The sequence below is a fragment of the Octodon degus genome, unplaced genomic scaffold (assembly GCF_000260255.1).
Source record: "Octodon degus isolate 3935 unplaced genomic scaffold, OctDeg1.0 scaffold00045, whole genome shotgun sequence".
In the NCBI taxonomy this organism is placed as follows: Eukaryota; Metazoa; Chordata; class Mammalia; order Rodentia; family Octodontidae; genus Octodon; species Octodon degus.
The window spans coordinates 9,350,646-9,369,019 of NW_004524621.1; the positions used below are offsets into that span (position 1 = coordinate 9,350,646).

Sequence of the window (18,374 nt, forward strand, 5' to 3'; positions counted from 1 at the left end):
TATATATATACACACACAAAGGTAGGTAATTATACCACTAAGTTTTATTAGTTCATTGGAAAGAATACTTTGTGCTTATACTTTCTGATCAATCTGAGCAGCTAGTTTGGAAATAGTAATACTCAATATATTAACCATTGTTAATCTCCTGATTTTTGTTTTTGAAATTCTGTATCACGGTTCTTAGTGCTTTTTCTCCTTTAAAAAAAATCTATAAACCAAAGACACAAAACCTGACAAAAACTCAATTGTAATTGTCTCAACCCAGGGTAAGCATAAATACTATTTAACTACTGTATACTCCTCTGCAATCTACCAGGATAAAGAACCTGCAATCTACCAGGATGAAGAATTCCCTGATTTCTTTACTTACAAAATTAAATCTTCTGGAAATTTGACCTATAAGTTAGTGACTATGTCCTGTCTTCCAAATGAGACCTCAAAATCCTGGGTGAGAAACAACCCCTTATCTCTAACCAAAATGATTATAAATTCCCTGATAAAGGACATATTTGGGCTGGAGAGATGGCTCAGTGGTCTAAGGCACCTACTTAGAACAAGCTTGGCAAAGCATCAGGGACCGCGGTTCAATCCCCCAGCACCACATGCCAGCCAGCCCCGCCCCCTGGTGGGCTGAGCTGGCCACACATACACACCACTCTCTCTCTCTCTCTCTCTCTCTCTCTCTCTCTCTCTCTCTCTCTCTCAAATAAATAAAAAAAAAATTTAAAAAAAAAGGACATATTTATCTATATACCATTTCTCACTGTAGAAGAAAGGCATTATTACTAAAGCTGCTTTAAAATGTCAAGACGTAACATTCAAAAATTTGTAAATCAAAAATTGTGGGGCTGGAGGTGTGGCTTAGAGTTGTACAACCTGCCTAGTATACACAAGGTTCTGAGTTCAACTCCATACCAAAAAAAGAAGTGTGGCAATGAGAATAAATGTGTCTGAATCCAATACATTAAAAAATAATATGTATATATATTATGTATACACACACATATATATATGCTTTCACTAGTATGTCTTCATGGTGTACACAAATTTTTGATATGTTATTTAACTAAGATAACAAATGTGTCAGTCCCATCACTACACACCTTTTCTAAATCATAGACAGCTTTAGCTAATTCGGCTTAGTTTTCTTTGTTAACCTCAAAAGCTCTCAGAACTCTTCTCAATATCATTTCATCAGACTGAAATTGGTAGTAGAACTGAACTTATTTGCCATGTTCAGTTTGTAAAACAGAATTTTAAACATTCAAAATACATTTTAAACACCACATATATATTTTAAATACCCTAAATATATTTGACACACTCCAAATCTTAAGAAAATTTCACTTAAGGGCAAATTTCTCATACATTTTGATATCTTATGAAAACCAAAACTCATCTATGACATCAAACAATAATTGATATTAAAAAGATAACCCCCAAGAAATAAGAAAATCACTAACGTAGATCTTGTTTAGGATAGTATGAGAAAGATTCTCATCAAAATCAGTTATTTTAAAAAGACATAAAATAATCCTTCTTAGGGGCCTGGGAGATGGCTCAGTAGAATAAGGCGCTTTCCTGGCAAGCGCAAGGGTCTGAGTTCAATCCCTGGTTCTGCCAAAATAATAATAATAATAATAATAATAATAATAATAATCCTTTTTAAATATAAAATAGTGAAGTTTGATTTTTTCCAACATTATGCAAATTTCCAAATGTATAGAAAAATGCAAAGAAGTAACTACAAAATGAGGAGGCTGGGGACTGGACATGGTATAATGATGTAAATCTCAAGGCCAAGGGCGCTCACCAGAAACTTCAGTGGCCAACGACATAAGCTAGCTCTAGTACTTCCCAAAAAAAAGTACTAAGTAGCACAAATTCACCCTTCTCCATTTTTTTCAGGCCTGCAACAGGCCTAAAATCCTCTGCAAAATATCTGTGGGGATTTTTATCACAGTCACATAATTTTAGTTCACAAGTATTTGCCTTCCTGTTATCAATGTAATGCTTCCCATGAATTGATATCCAATCTCAAAAAAGGTGAGCAAGGTTATATTCTAGTAGACTGAGAAATTTTTTAAGCATTCTTTGTTTCTTTTTCTTATGTGTATGGGGTAAGAGTTACTGGTGACAGACCTATAAAGCCATCACAATAAAGTACCATTCCAAGCTTTTTTCTCTTTAGGAGACAGTGTCTTGTTAAATTGCTATCTTCTTCAACATGGGCTCAAACTTTGAATGTTCCTGCCTAGACAGGCAGGATTACAAGCTTATGCTACCAAGCAAGCCCAACTGTATTTTGTTTCTTGAACGGAGGAACTTATAAATGGCCCTTGCAGTTCATTTATTTAACACATTTGCAACTATTACTTGTCAAGATCCCTTTTACTAGTTTAAAGAACTATTTCCCATCCCACCTAAAAGCACCCAAAATCAAAACAACGTTTAACAATACTGAAAACTATGCAATGCAGTATATCAATCTCTGAAAGACAGGTAGAAGCGCCCTACCCACTCTCCTACCTTACTGTATTCAAAGTTTCAAGGGGGAACAAGAACCCAAGTAGACTCTGACATACTGCTATAGTTGAGCAGAGATGAGAATCAAGACAAGTAAATCGGGCTGGTGAGATGGCTCGGTGGTCTAGAGCACCTACTTAGAACAAGCTTAGTAAAGCACAGGGACCGCGGTTCGGTCCCCCGGCACCACATGCCAGCCAGCCCTGGTGGGCTGAGCTGGCCACACACACACACACACACACACACACACACACAAATAAAAAATGTTTAAAAAAAATAAAAGCATTATTAAAAAAAAAAAAAGACAAGTAAATCTACAAGATCCATTAATGAAGGGAAGAAAGTTATAGAGAAAAACAATCCCATAGATCTCTAAAGAGTTCCACAGAATATTTAGCAGTGGGCCAGGAAGATAGCTCAGTGGAATAAGTGCTGCCTAGCAAGCACAATTCCTGAAGTTTAAACCTTGGTACCACCAAAAGAAAGAAAGAAAGAAAGAAAGAAAGAAAGAAAGAAAGAAAGAAAGAAAGAAAGAAAGAAAGAGCGAGCTCGCTTCGGCAGCACATATACTAAAATTGGAACGATACAGAGAAGATTAGCATGGCCCTTGCGCAAGGATGACATGCAAATTCGTGAAGCGTTCCATATTTTTGTAGAGAAAAAAAAAAAAAAGAAAGAGAAGAAGAGAAGAAGAAGAAGAAGAAGAAGAAGAAGAAGAAGAAGAAGAAGAAGAAGAAGAAGAAGAAGAAGAAGAAGAAGAAAATATTTAGCAGAGTATTCAGTACACAGGAACAGTGCCTGTTTCTATCAGTTAGACTACAAATCTCATTAACTCCTGGAGTTTACATAGAACTCTAACAAGGGTCTTAGTATTGGGGCTAGTCCCAACAAGACCCAAAAAGTTCAACTTCTCAGTAATGTAATTTTGTCACAGAAGAAAATTCAACAGTATTTTAAGGAATTTTTAAAAGCATCAAACAAGTTAAAATTCATAGTATTTGGCTTCTAATTGAAGATTACAAGACATGCAAACAAGGAGAAAATAAGACTCATAATGAGAGAGAAAATCAATCAACTAAAACCAACTCAGATTTGACAGATGTTAAAATTAGAAGACAACAGAGAAAAAGTTGTTAACTGTACTCTTTATATTCAAAGTTAAATATAAATGTAAAAGATATTATTAAAAAGACTCCAATCAAAATCATAAAGATGAAAGTCATAATATCTGAGATTAAAGCCCACTGGAATAGATCAGACATTACAGAAGCAATGGCTGAGGAATTTAAATCTGAAATAAAAACTATTTACACAAAAACACATTAAAAAGGATATAAAATAATGAAGAGTATCAGTGAGCTACCGCAGTTGAAACAGCCTAATCTACATGTAACTCTCAACAAGATATTTAAAGAAATGGCTGAAATTTTCTAAAATTTAAGCAAAATTTTTTTTACCTAAACATTTTTCTCAAAAACATTCACTGAAAGACATCACAGATTTATAAAGACATTTCAATGAACTCTATATTCATATTGTACAAAATGTTGTTTGGACACAATGCACTGAATCAGAAATCAACAACAGCATGATCTCTGGAGAATCCCATGTACAGAAATTAAATGACATGCTTCTAAATAATCCATGGTTGAAAGAGCTCATAAAAGAAGTTAATGTATATTCCCAGGACAGAAAAAATGAATAGGTAGCACACCAGAATTTATGGATTGCTCTAAAGTAATATTTGAAAGAAAATTTGTAACACTAAAAGAGTTTCAAATGAACATAAAATAAAAGTTAAAATGGCTTAAGTGTAGTCAAAGAAGAAGCAAAAAAAAAATCTCTTTAAACCTTAAAGACTTGCTAATGGGATATTTTGTCACACAGACACTGCATTAAAGATTTAAGGCAAAACACTCTTGAGTACTTTATAAGTATTCCAGGGGCCTGAAAAGATTCTAGAGTGACCAGTCTATCTTTGAAAGAATGCATCACTGACTGGTGAAATATGTATTCGTTCTGATTAGAATCAGAACCCTGGATTCACTTTATCCTCACCTATTGCTAAACAATACTGAGCTAAATGTTTCCTTTTTCAAAAGCCTCAATCTTGCCTCATCCTACTGGAAATTATTCTACTAAAACTGTCATATTAAACTTTGTAATTTTTGGCTCATAGACTCTACCTTAAGAAAACAAAAATATGTTAAAATACAAGATGTAATTACAAAAACTACAGTGTTTTTTTAAAAACACGTATTATGAAAGATACATAAAAGGCACACTGCCGTTAATTCCTCTCAAAATATTTCCCCTCACCTCTTCTGTTTCAGTCCACCATCAAGTGCAGGCTCTTGCCTCCTACCCTAATTATGTCTTCTCATAAGACTTTCAGAATCAAACAATTCCTGGCCAAGAAGCAAATTCCTCAGTGAAGCTCCATTCCTCAGTACATTCGTATGAAGACATGTAATAGAATCAGGTACAACTCCAAGAGGAGACACTGGAGGAGGACCAAGCTAGGACTGTAACGAGCTGCACATGAACTGCAACACATTTACCCTCTGGGAGGTCACTAGACAATGTAGTCTTTTAATCATGGTCAGGACAATACTGAATAAAGTTTTAAAAATAACCATTGCCTGGACAGTGGAATATACTTAATCAGGAACTTTTTTTTTCTGTGATCAGTACTACTGAATCAATAAATTGAAACTTAAAAAAATATATATATTCCCCTCATTTCAAGCACATGTATCCCATCATTGTTGCCACTTTCTGAAGCAGTTCTGGAAGTCCTCTTTCATCAATGTTTTTAGTTGTGCTACCTTGATGTCCTGAACAAAAATAGTTACCTTTCATGATTAGCTTTGTGAAAGAGCCAGAAGCCACATGGTGCTAGACCCAGTGAATAAGTGGATACTGTTTTGATGAGATTATCTTTCTGTTGGATAGTACTTTGTAGCAGCATTTACCACATTTATGAGACACTCCATAACTGCTTCGGAAAGTAGCGAGAATACTGGAATAAGTATGTTTCAAAGGGAAAGGTAATGTGAGGGGGGAATTAATGTCAATGTGTCTTCTACTATAATAATTTTAAAAGCATTCACTTTATATGTATATTTTTCATCTTATATTTTGATCACCCCTTGTAATCAGGTGTGATGGGGCAGTGTGATGGGGCATGCTTGTAAGTCCAGCACTCAGGAGGCTGAGCCAGGAGGATTATAAATTCAAGGCCAACTTGGGCTACAGTGAGATTTTTGTCATTTAAAAAGAGCAAATAAAATCCATTGTAAACAGAAAAAGAAAATAATACCAAAGCTAAAAATAAAAAAGCTAATAAAACCAAGATCAATGATAATTATTAATCTCAAACCAGATAAAACAGAAAATTATATGGCATGACTATAGATTCTATACACATAACACTACAAAAATTTTATGCCAATAAATCTAACTTAGATAAAATTTTTTAAAATCCTTGAAAAGTATGCACCAATATTTACTCAAGAAAAAAGATAACCTTATAGACTCTTCAATCAGGCTGGCTGAAAAAAGCCAACCCTGTTTTTTTCCCCATACCTACTTTATGACCCCATTCATATAAAATTTTAGAAAGTAGTAGTTCTCTGTGGATAGACATATACAGAAGGGTAGGAGACAAGGATTATAAAGAGGCATAAGGAAATGGAGGTTTTATTTATGTTTACTACCTTGATGTATGATAACGACTTGCTGTGGTTACATAGTTCAAAAATTATCAAATGGTGTATTTTAAATTTGTATAACGTCTTAATTTTTTAAGTACTACTTTAGTAAAAGTCATTCATATACTTCATTCCAGTTTTTAATTCAAAGATATATTCTGAAATTATCTTCACAACTTTCAGTTTTGACTATGCTCATTCATAGTATATTAATATGAGAGAGGAGACACTTGGCTTACTTCCCTGTTCTGAATTCCAAGTCAGCCTGCTATAGCTCAAATTTGTCTGCCATAACAATGTCTTGAAGGATCACAAACAGAACTGCCAGCTCTCAAGACATATTTGATGACAGTCCCATCAAGTAAAGTTTTGCAACATAATGTCCTAAGCTCAAAATGTTCCACGTTGTTTTGCATAGCTGTGTTGAAGAGGACCAAACTGAATACATGCTGGCATGTCACTGGGTCTGAAAATTTTTACCAAGGAAATGAAGTACTCACCTTCATGCAATGATTTCTAATCTAGGCTAGCCAAACAGTAAGACCTTTGTTAAAATACAGACTCTTGGCCTTCTCCTGTATAGAATCTAATTTATAAGAACTGGTGTGAGCCTGTTTTAACAACAACAAAATTGTTTAAAAAAAAAAAAAAGAACACATACTCAGATTTGGGGAATTCTACACTAGATACTCTTCTAGGACCCCCTATTTGTAACATTCTTCAAGCATTAAATCCATAGGTGGCAATAGGATCAAGTGGTCTGAGGCACTAAGGACCAAACAAGTAACACAGTAGGCCCAAAGTTTAATGCTTAAAGATTTTTTAATTTCTCATAATTTCAGAGTTTAACTTTTAGGGGTTATATTTAAAGCGTTAGAATTGTTTCTTTTGTCATACTAGGTATTAAATCCAATTAGTAGTTCTGAGCTATAGCCCCAGCATGTTATTTTGGTTCTTTTTTTTAAATACTCAGTATAAGTTGTCTAAGGTGGACTCAAACTTTAAATCCTCCTGATTCAGCTACGTGAGAAGCCAAGATAACTGGTGATCACAAGGTAGCTTGAATTTTAGTCTTACTCTTTTATTATAAATAGGTTACACCTAATAGTTTCATTCTTCATTCTATCTTGTACTTGCCACAAACCCTAATAGGATTAGTCTTCCTTGAGCATTCATCATTATATGAAAGCAACTTTTTTTTTATGATCTTGAGCAGAGAGCTCCAAGATACTCTAACAGAGCCCAAGAGTCCTCTAAAAGATCTTCAGAGTTTGAGGGAGAAAAGTCAAATTTTCCCAAAAATCTCACAAAAATCATGGACATGCAGTATTAATGTCAGCTGTAATAGCTGACCAACTTCAATTCGTAAAAAACCAAAAGGTTCTGATATTGTTATTTCATCTCTCCTTTTACTGTTTTAAGTACAAAAATAATATCTGTTAAGTACTAAGATTGAAGGGCTGACCAGATAGTTAAGCAGATTAAAATGTCTGCTTAGGCAGATGCAGGGACTGGGCTTCAATCTCAGGCTTGCCATGCCAGTCCTGCCCCCAAGGCATGCTGAGACAGAGACTGAGACTGGGCATGGTGGCACACACCTGTAATCCCAGTGCTTGGAAGGCTGAAAACAGGAGGATTGCTACAAGTCCAATCTGTGCAGTGAGACCCTATAGATCCTGTACTAAATACATTTTTAAAAAAGGTACTAATATTGAAATGATCATTTCTCCCACCCCAACTAATTTCTTATATTGATTCTTTAAAATGTTCTATAATATGTAACCATATATTTTTAATGTTTAAGCATTTCAAAAGTACATTAAGTATTTTCATAGCCAGCAGCACTGAGCTACTGTAGTTGAATGCTGAATTTAGTTTTTATCCTAAAACGTATTAAAATTCTGCTCCTCTGGACATAACAGCAATTGAAAATGTTTTTCAAAGGATTATATGAATCAGAGAGTAATAGAAAAATATACCTGTTAAAAGAATGAATAAATGTGAACAGCATACAAATTAACTTTTATCTCTGAACTTTATTTCTGATTGTGCCCCGAACAGTCAAGCCAATGATTTAATACTGTGGGTATTCTCCTGCCACCAGGCAAAGTAACCTAATTCTCTTAATTCCTGGAATTGGCTGCTGTTCCAAGAGTAGGAAGACTGCACTGGAAGTGGATATGTGCTCCTATAATACAATTAATAATCCACAGAAAGAAAAATAAGCTTAATTTATTCAGCAAACGAATATAGTTTGTTGCTATTTGTCAAACAGATTGTAAACAGCTATTGACTGCCAATTTCCTTTGATCTTTTGCACATTTTGGATTCTAAAGAAAACTGTAAAATGAAAGATTACCAATCATTTTACATTTTATATCTTTTTAATAAATTGACAGATTAAGTCAACCTACTTTGCAAAAACATTTTTCCATATTAGCTAAATACATGCATTTATTATGTTCATTAGCTGTTAAAATAAAAAGTATAAATCTCAATCTCTTAAATGTGTAAAATTATCTCCCTCCAGACATTTCTTACACAATTTTTCCACATTCCTGAATACTACCAAGTCAAACTTCATTTCTGGTTTTTATTCTTCCTCGTCTGTTCATCTTACAAATTCTTAAATGTGATATTGGGCATGATGACACACACCTATAATCCCAGCTATCCAGGAGGTGAGGCAGGAGGATCACAAATTCAAGGTCAGCCTAAGGCACTTAGGAAAACCCTGTCTTGAAATAAAATTTTAAGGTGGTAAAATTTTAAGGTGGTAAAACTGTGGTAGTTTGCTGGGTTCAATGTTCAATCTCTAGTACCCTTCCCAATTGCCCAACACACAAATAAATTTTCTTGGGACTCTAATGTCACTCAACATTTTGGGACAGCCAAAGTGGAAAAGAAACTAAGCAGAGTATGTATCCATTCTTTGAAACATTTTAACTAGTTTCTACCCAGGAATGCTGCTTACTCTCAAAATGTCATAACAAATGCCCACTTACCTTTATTTAATACACTGATTTAAATAAACAATGCTCTAAATTTCTTTTACAAAATAAAATGCTATAAAACATTATATGATCATGATGCAAAAGTCATTGTCAAGTTCACCTATGACTTCCAAATGGAAGAGATGAAGTATATAAGTGGGATCTCTACCATTACGCACTATATAAGTGACTGCAGATCATGTACTAATTTTAATGGCAGCTTTCTGAAGAAACTTGGTATTGTTCTCCAATAGTGGCTGTACCAATTAGTCTCACCAACAATGTACAAGGCCTCCCTTTTCTCTGCATCCTCATCAACAATTACAATTTATCTTCTTGGCAACAGTCATTCTAACATACACAAAGCGTAACTCACTGTGGTTTTTTGATTCTTATTCTCTAATAATTATTGATGTTAAGCACCTTTTAACTATCTACCATTTGTATGTCTTCTTTGGGAAAAATGTCTATTCAGGTCCTCTTCCCATTAACTGAGTTATTTGGTTTCTTGTGCTTTACTGAGGTAAATGTGTTCTTTATATATTTTTGCATATAGCTCCTCTACCAGATAATGTAGTTTACAAATATTTTCTCTCACTCCAAAAATCTTTTTATTTTGTTGTTTCTTTTTATGTACAAAACCTTTGTAGTTTTGACATAGTTCCACTTATGTTTACTTTTTTTCATGAGTTTTTGGTGTCATATTCAAAAAGCCATTGGCAAGACCAAGGTCAAGGAGCTTTTCTTGACTTTTTTTACTGTTTCACATCTTACATTTAAGTTTAATCCATTCTGAACTGATATTTTTTTAATGCATAAAGGTCCAATTCCATTCTTTTGCAGATGGACATCCAGTTTTCCCAACACTATTTACTAAAAATACTACCCACATTACATATTTGTTGGACCTTTGTGAAATGTTAGTTGACTTTGTTCATGTGGGTTTATTTCTGAGCTTTCATTCCACTATCCTATATATGTTTTTATGCTACCACTATTCTGTTTAGATCTCATAGCTTGGTGATATTTGAAATCAGCTTCCCAGAGTGCTAGAATGAAGGGTTTTGTTTTGTTTTGGCTTGCTTTTTTTGCTATTGTTTTTTGTTTTTTGCCATACAGAGGATCAAACTTGGCACCTTGTACTTGCCAGGTAGGTGCTTAAGCTGCTATTTCCCCAGCCCCAGTTTTTTCCCTGTACCAGGGATTAAACTCAGGACCTTGCACTTACCATGCAGGTGCTTATGCCGCTGAGCTATCCCTGGACCCCTCAAGTGCTAGAATTACAGGTGTGTGTCACCACGCCCTGTTTTTAACTCCTCATGAGCTACTTCTAATACATAGTGAAGTTTCTAGGGTTTTATATACATGCAAGATCATCTTATCCGCAAGTGATTTCATTTCTTCTATGATTTGCATGTCTTTTACTTTATTTTTCTCTTGCCTAATCACTTTAGCTAGGACTTCTAGTATGTTGAAGAACAGTGGTAAAACTAGGCATCTTTGACTTGTTCTTGGTCTTGGAAGAATTTTCATCTTTTAACCACTGAATATGGTATTAGACGTGGGTGCATCTTATGTTAAGGTACATTTCTTCTATACCAAATTTGTTTAGTTTTTACTATAAAGAGGTTGCACTTTGTCAAATGCTTTTACTGTATCTATTGAGATATGAATTTTATCACTTACTCTATGAATGTAGCACAATACAATGATTGATTTGAACCTCCTTACATAACAGGGATAAATCTTACTTGAACATAGAGTATGATTCTTTTAATGTGCTACAGAATTTGGTTTGTCTATATTTTGTTGATGATTTTTATCTAAGTTCATCAAAAATACTGGCCTGTTAATTTTGTTTTTTTTGCAATGTCATTTGTCTGTTATATTGGTGTAATAGTAGCCTCATAAAATGAGCTGAGACGACTTCTCTACAATTATTTTGCAAGAATTTGAGAACTGATATCCTCTTTTATTTTTTAAAACCTATTCACTCAGTTCTGACTTTAATGTTCTCCTTTTCTTTTCTCTTGACCCTATATATAGAAAAGTTCCCATCTTTCTTTCAAATAGATTTCAAATAAGTACAGCTTTTTCCCTCATGAAGTCTGTCTGGCTTCCTCTCAACTAGAAATAAATTGTCTTTTCTTTTTGGTTTATTTTAAAAAGGATCTAACTAAGAAGTTCTGATTGGCTTTGAACTCACTATGTAGCCTATGCTGGCCAAGAATTTGGGGGGAATCTACCTGCCTCAACCTCTTAAGTATAGATGTGAGCTACCATACCCAGTCTACTTTTCCTAAATACAAAGAATGTTATAAAAACTGTTAACCATTAATTTGATTATCATTACATTTAAGAGCCCTGAATCTTATATGCATAAAGTTTAATGATATTTATCAATACTTTAATACATAAAAATTAAAGCTAAGTAAGTTTAACATGTATTAATTCATTTAATAAATTCACTGTTATAATTTTTATGAATATTTTTCAAAATTTTTACTAGTAAGTGTGGCAGTGTTTTGTACTTTACAAAATTCTTTAATGACTATCCAAATAAAATGCAGCTGGGTTCTCACATCTGCTTATATATTCAACCTGTTGTTGTGCTATGTTGCTTTAGTAGAAACACATAAAGAACTGTTGAAGTATGTCAAAGAAACATACAGACCTTAAAGTGTTCTCAAAGGCTAAACCTTGAACAATTTAAGCAATAAAATAAAGTATTATTGGATTACATCCCAAAGTATAAATATCCACAAGTCCATACCGACATGAATGAATGAAAAGCAAAGAATAGATAAAATCATCTATGCAAAAGAATTGCAATCTTTCATAGATATTCTATCCTCAAGATGAAACACAACACCCTACTCTTCACATGTGGGCTGGGCATAATAACTTTCTTCCAAAGAGCATAGATGGAGAAAAAATAGTACCTTTACTATAAGAAATCAAATACTACCTCAGCCAGGTGGTCAAGGCTGTCATCATCAGCAGTAAGTCACACTAATAGTACATACACTTAAAAAGATGTTAAGGAAAATGGCACTTTATTTCAGTGGCTTATTAAAAAAAGAAGCAAGGTGCTAAATTTTGCTAAATGTGGCAGTAACTTTTTTTCTGTCTTATGTAATTTGCCATTAAAGTAAGATTTTGCCTCTGTAGTACTGTTTTGTTTGTTAATAAAGTGTACTGCCATCCTTGAAAAAAAAAAAGAAGGGCAAAAAGACAAACAGCAAGAAAAAAGTGTAGGTCTCTTTATTCTACCATATAATATTTCCCATGTAATTTATGGCAGGTTGTGTGATCTTCTGTAAATACTTAAAAATCCTTTATAGTCCCTAGGGGCAGGAATAATTCTCAAATCCTTTCTAGCATATTCTACCATCACTGTTAGTCTACTCTAATTTAAGGCCAGTTTCCCAGACCAGATTTTAAAAATGTTGGTCTCAACTTTTCACTTAAAAAACGGTGTTGTATTCATAGAAGCTTTAATTTTGTACAGGACACACAATGACAAATTAAAAACTGTCAATGGAGCTCTGAGCTACCACCAAATATACCAAGAAACAACCTATAGTAGTTAATATTCAGAGCCCCACGTATCTCCAACATCATCTTATAGTCAAAGGAAAAACGAAAGTTTAAATAGTTAACATCTGAAGAGACAATTTTATAAGCTTTCATAAAATCTAAGTAACTGAAACCTAACATTTGCAAGGTCAGCTTTAGTACTTTTAAATTGCATAAGTAAAATGAAGAATGATATTTTACAAAAATAAAAGGGTTATTCTTACTGAGAAATACTCTTAAGATATTCTAGCAATTTCTTTCTGTAGAAGTAGGTAAGTCATATCTGTGATAAATTTTAGTGCCATGGAGAATCACCAGAGAGAAACCCCCTGTTCAGAAACATTGTTATGACTGCACTAAATAGGAAAAGTAATATTCAAGCACTGTGTACACATTATAATTTTTTAAAATAGTAAAGCCCTTCATAGATATAAAAGGCATTTATTACGCAATGCTTAAGTATTCATTGTTAAGAAACTTGAGGGAAAATAAACCATAAAATTTTGAACAAATGCTAAAAAGTAACCCCTTTTCACCCTCCACTCCCCTAAAAAAGATTTGTATGTGTGACATAATTTTTTGGATGTTATTTTAAAGTCTAATGCTTTTTTGTACCTGTATATAGCTGTTTCTGGCACACATTTGTTCTCTTTTATAATAAAGCTTACTGACCTGAAGAATATACCAAGGACAATCACTGTCACCACAGAAAAGAACAATAGTATAAAACAATATCCTTAGAGTAGAAATGGAACTACAATGTACATGAAATTTCAGATTTAATACAGTTTCCATAAAATGCAAAACACTGTACATTTCCGAATGTAAAATACCGTTGATTTTATTGACCCTTAAAATATTTCAATTTGGCTTACCTTTCTACACTACACACTACAAAATTCAACATCTAAGAGATCAATGAGAAAGTAAAATACTCTGCTGGACAGGTGTCCCAAAATTCTTGGCTATTTCTCATTCCCTTCCTCTCAATCTCTCCCCCACACACACATACACTTTCCAACCAGATTAAAAACCTAAAAAGAGCCCAACTGAAAATCCCACGGCCACATACTGGGTATCATTGTAGTCCTAGTGATCCTCCTTTCCTTAGCAGCATTCAATACTAAAACCTTAATGACACTGTCACACTGTCCTGAAAAGAAGAGGGAAAAACTTTCATTAAAGGCTGTGTTCATTATAATCAATGACTTTCTTAAAAATGTTTGCAGTCATGCAGTGATGTATCATTGGGATTTCTTTCAGAGTTCAGCTTCTTAAACATTTCAGGGAATTTCTGTGTATAGGTAATTATGAGAAATGCTTGCAATTGCTCAGATTTAAAAGACAAAAAATGATAACACGGCATTTTTGTGTTTGTTATTTGCTACTTAATGCATCTGTCAAAGCAAATTAAACAATTTTAATATAAAGGCAAACTGACATATGAACTATTAAGAACCTCAAACAGTAATAAACTATCCCCAAAGCAACAAATATTATATGCAAAATACTATAAGAAAATAAGAATACAGATTAATGAAAATTATTCTATTCTATATATGATGTAAACAAATGTCACCCCAACTTCTCTCCCTGATTTAAACTGCTTTTTCCCTCAGGGAAAAATAGTAGTTCCTAAGAATTCTCTCATTCTAAAAGTCTAGGCAAATTTCAGAAAACGTAAGGAACTGAAAAACTATCATTTACTTCTTACTCTGATGACTTTTGTTTGGGAGAATGGGGTATTTCTTTTTTTTCCTTAAAATGTTTCTTAAAGGAAAAACATTATCAAATGCTGCCCTCCACCCCATTCTGCACTGTTTGGAACATTCAGTAAAAATATTCTTAAATTTATATGTTCAATTCACCCAATATAAAATTCACATTTATTCACAATGAGCTATAAGTTAAAATACTTGTTTATTCTTTGAGTATCCTTCAAACTCATGAAACAATCTACACCTTACTCTACAAGAGAATGTAAGATTTAATTAACTTTAAAGGAATTAAACTGTTGATGTAGTAGGTGAAATCAGGACTCTAAAAGCAATCAATTACACAAAGGCTTTGACTATTGTATAGAATGTTACAGTAGAGGCAGCTAGAAAAGACATCACATCCTGAAAATAAATTTAATCCCCAAATGGATCTCACAAGTACTCATATACTTCCGGACTACAAGTTTTTCTGTACATGAATCAGATCTGCCCACAATCCCCAAACTGAGAAATAACTAGCTTAAGAAACTTAGTTTCTTTTCTTTTCCCCTAGTACTGAGGACTGAACCTAGGACCTTTGCATTGATTTACAACCTCAACCCTTTTTAAAATTATCTATTTATCTCTTTTTATTATCAGATATGGTCTAAATTGCTAAATTTTCCAGGCTGTACTTGAACTTTCAATCCTCCTTCATCAGCCTCCAAGAGTATTGGAATTTACAAGCCCATACCACATGCCCAGCATTGAAGTCTCATTCTATAATAAATGTCTTTCTACCAGCATTGAATTTATTATTTGTTACCTTTATAACAGGTATGAAACCTTTCATCATTAAAAACACAAATCTTAAAGAATTTAGAAAAAATAAAATAAAAAGAATTTAGACACAAAGGAATCTGAGGAACCCAGTATAAGAAACACTGCCCTATTAGAAATGGAATTAAAGAGACTGTTTTCCTCTCAATCATACAACTTTCGGTCTCTCCCACACCACTTTCATGCCTACTATTCAAGAAAACAGCATCTTTACTCTCCTGTACATCCCTAAATCTTTTATGTCATTCATGACTCATCTCTTCTATTAAGCAACAGGATCTGTGAAGTTATCTTTTTATCCATCAGTACAACGTGTGCAGTAGTAGGCTCTCAATATTTGCTGGTTAAGTGAATACATACAAAAATATATTTGGGGGCCTATTATATGCTATTTGAGATTATCTGTATCTTTGTTTCCAACAAGTATCACAGATAACTAAAAGCCTACAAACTTTTCAATTCAATGCATGCCCACAAAGTAAAAGAACTAGAGGCAAGTGCAATTGTTTTTCATCTCTAATATGAAGATACAATTACTGATAGTTTAAGAGTTTAAAATACCAGGTAGATTCTGGTACCAGGAGAAAAAAAGTTAAGATACCAGGTAGAAATCAGTGAAAGATACATAAACATCATTAGCAAAAGTGTTCTTACAGACCATCTTTACAAAATATAAAAATATTCCTTTCACTCAAACCCCAATAAAACAGAGGTATCTGTAATAAACACAATGCTAGTAAAAATGAGCTAATGATTATCAATAATTTTAAACCTACATGTTTTCTAAGTGGCTAATTGACCTCAGTGAACCAATAAAATCATAGTAAATGGATATGCTGCATATATATATATATATATATATATATATATATCTTTCAAACAAAGTACCCAAAAAATGAAGCCACTTAAATAGAGTAAGTTAAAAATATTACTTTGTTTTGTACAAAAGCCACAAATATTTCTTTGGCATTAAAAAGCTGTTTAAAAAAAAAAAAAAAACCTCTAAGTTATTATAGACTCAAAAACTAGTTTCTTAGACACTATTAGAAAGCACGACATGAGCTATTAGTTTTAACACTAACATGACTGTCATGCCTTTTACCAAAGCACAGTCATTGGCAGTGGAGGAAAGATAAAACATTAAAGCTTTGGATATAAAATTTGACTAGTAAACAGAAATACTGAATCTTTATTTTTAATCTATTCATTCTTCCCTCAACTTTCATTTACTTTCTTCAAATTTAGGCATTTTTCCCACCCTTTGTTTTAATTTTATGCCGTGAATAAGATAATCACCCAACATTAGACATATTTTTAAAATTACTTTTGGTTAGATTTGCTATGCCTCATCTGGTTAGATAAAAAACAAAGCACTACATAAAAGCAGCTTTTATTTAACAAACTATTTGTCAATTACACTACACTCTATTATCCCAAGAGCTTCATTTAAAAGAAAGAACATTCTCTAGTGGTCTTAAAATGGAACAATGCTACTTTAAGTACCTAAACTTCCACTGGATTTGTTTTAAAGTAGCATAATTTGAAGGTGTTCAAATAGTAATGCTAAGAGTATGTAATTATTAACAGGACAGTTATTTATTAAACTGGCATATATGATACAACTGATAATGATAAGAGTCATTACTACATGAGACATGCTAAAGAAATACACATATGAATTATCTTTAGGATAGCCTATTTAATTTCCTACCGTTATTTGAAGTGTTAATTTCTGGACCTAATCAATCAGATAAATGCCTAAAGTTAGCTTAACTTTAAATTAAGAAAAAAGTTATGAGACCTGATGCTATTTGATGTATTTTTAAATATTAGGTGAATCAATGAGTATTCACTGACTTTAAATATTTAACTTACATTACATTATAGACACATCTAATATTGAGTCTGATTTTCAACTCTTTCAGAATCCTGAGGTCAAATAATTAATAAAATATGAGAAATTATTTTAAAATTTGTTCTTTTCCATTTTACATATAAGGATTATACTCAAGAATTCCTTGTAAAAGATCAAAATCGAATAGCAAAACTTGCATTTTTCTCTCAAAAGTAAATTAACAAGGTAAATTTGATACACTCTGTTTTATGAATAAATTGTAAGAGAAAGTAACTGCTGACTTTACTTTTTGTTATCTAGAAATCTGGCAACTTAAAAGAGCTACCATCCATTTTTAGCTTTTAAAAATGGAGTGGGAAAAAAAAAAATGGAGTGGGATAAGTAAGGGGAGACCATAATATACTATTCAAATATAAAGTTTTTCATTAGAAAAAAAATCTATGTTTCAAACTACAATTAAAGAGAAAAGTAAAAACAACCACAACAGAGACTTTGTTAAAAATGTGTTTCTCATAAAATTTGATACATAAATACTAAAAAACAAGGTCTAAGCAGTATATCTGACACAAACTGGGGAGGAAGGTTACTATGTCAGAATTACATGTTTATAGTTATTTGGATCACAAAATCTTGGATATTCAATTCCATGATAAAGTAATCTAAATACCAAAAAGTTTGTCAGTAACCAAAGAGTCAGTTCAATGATATAATCTAAACATGATGCATCAAATAATCTGAGCTATATTAAGCAATTCTTAATGTTAAAATAGTAATTGTACTTCTCTGTGCTAATATTTATAATTATTAACATTTAAGAAAAAATTGACAAGCTTGGATCTATAGGAATGTTCATTTAAAGATGAGTACATGGAAAATGTATGTTGCATGCAAACTATAAGGCCTACTGTCCCAGATAATTACCTATTGGTAATATAGCTCATCCTTTGATTTTGGATTATATTCCTTTTTCTAGAAGAAATCAGCATTTCCAGCACATTATAATTCATAAGAATTTCTTTTCAAAATTTCACTGAGGTATCCCAATGTTAATAAGAATTTTTAAAGTCAGAGTTCTAAAGCAAATACCAACTTAATAACTTAAAAGTTAGGTGTACTCCTCTTTTTTGAACTCAAAAAACTTGACATTTTTACTTATAAAAGAATAAAA

General features: G+C 32.8%; 1 protein-coding gene and 1 non-coding gene across 5 annotated transcripts in view; one reads left to right on the plus strand and one right to left on the minus strand.

Annotated features, from left to right (window-relative positions):
• Zcchc7 (zinc finger CCHC-type containing 7) overlaps positions 1-18,374 on the minus strand; it is a 267,651-nt gene that overhangs the window by 224,976 nt on the left and 24,301 nt on the right. The gene's annotated exons all lie outside the window — the stretch shown is intronic.
• LOC111816983 lies at positions 3,075-3,181 on the plus strand. The gene has a single exon (XR_002821282.1). It is a non-coding gene; the product is annotated as a U6 spliceosomal RNA (small nuclear RNA).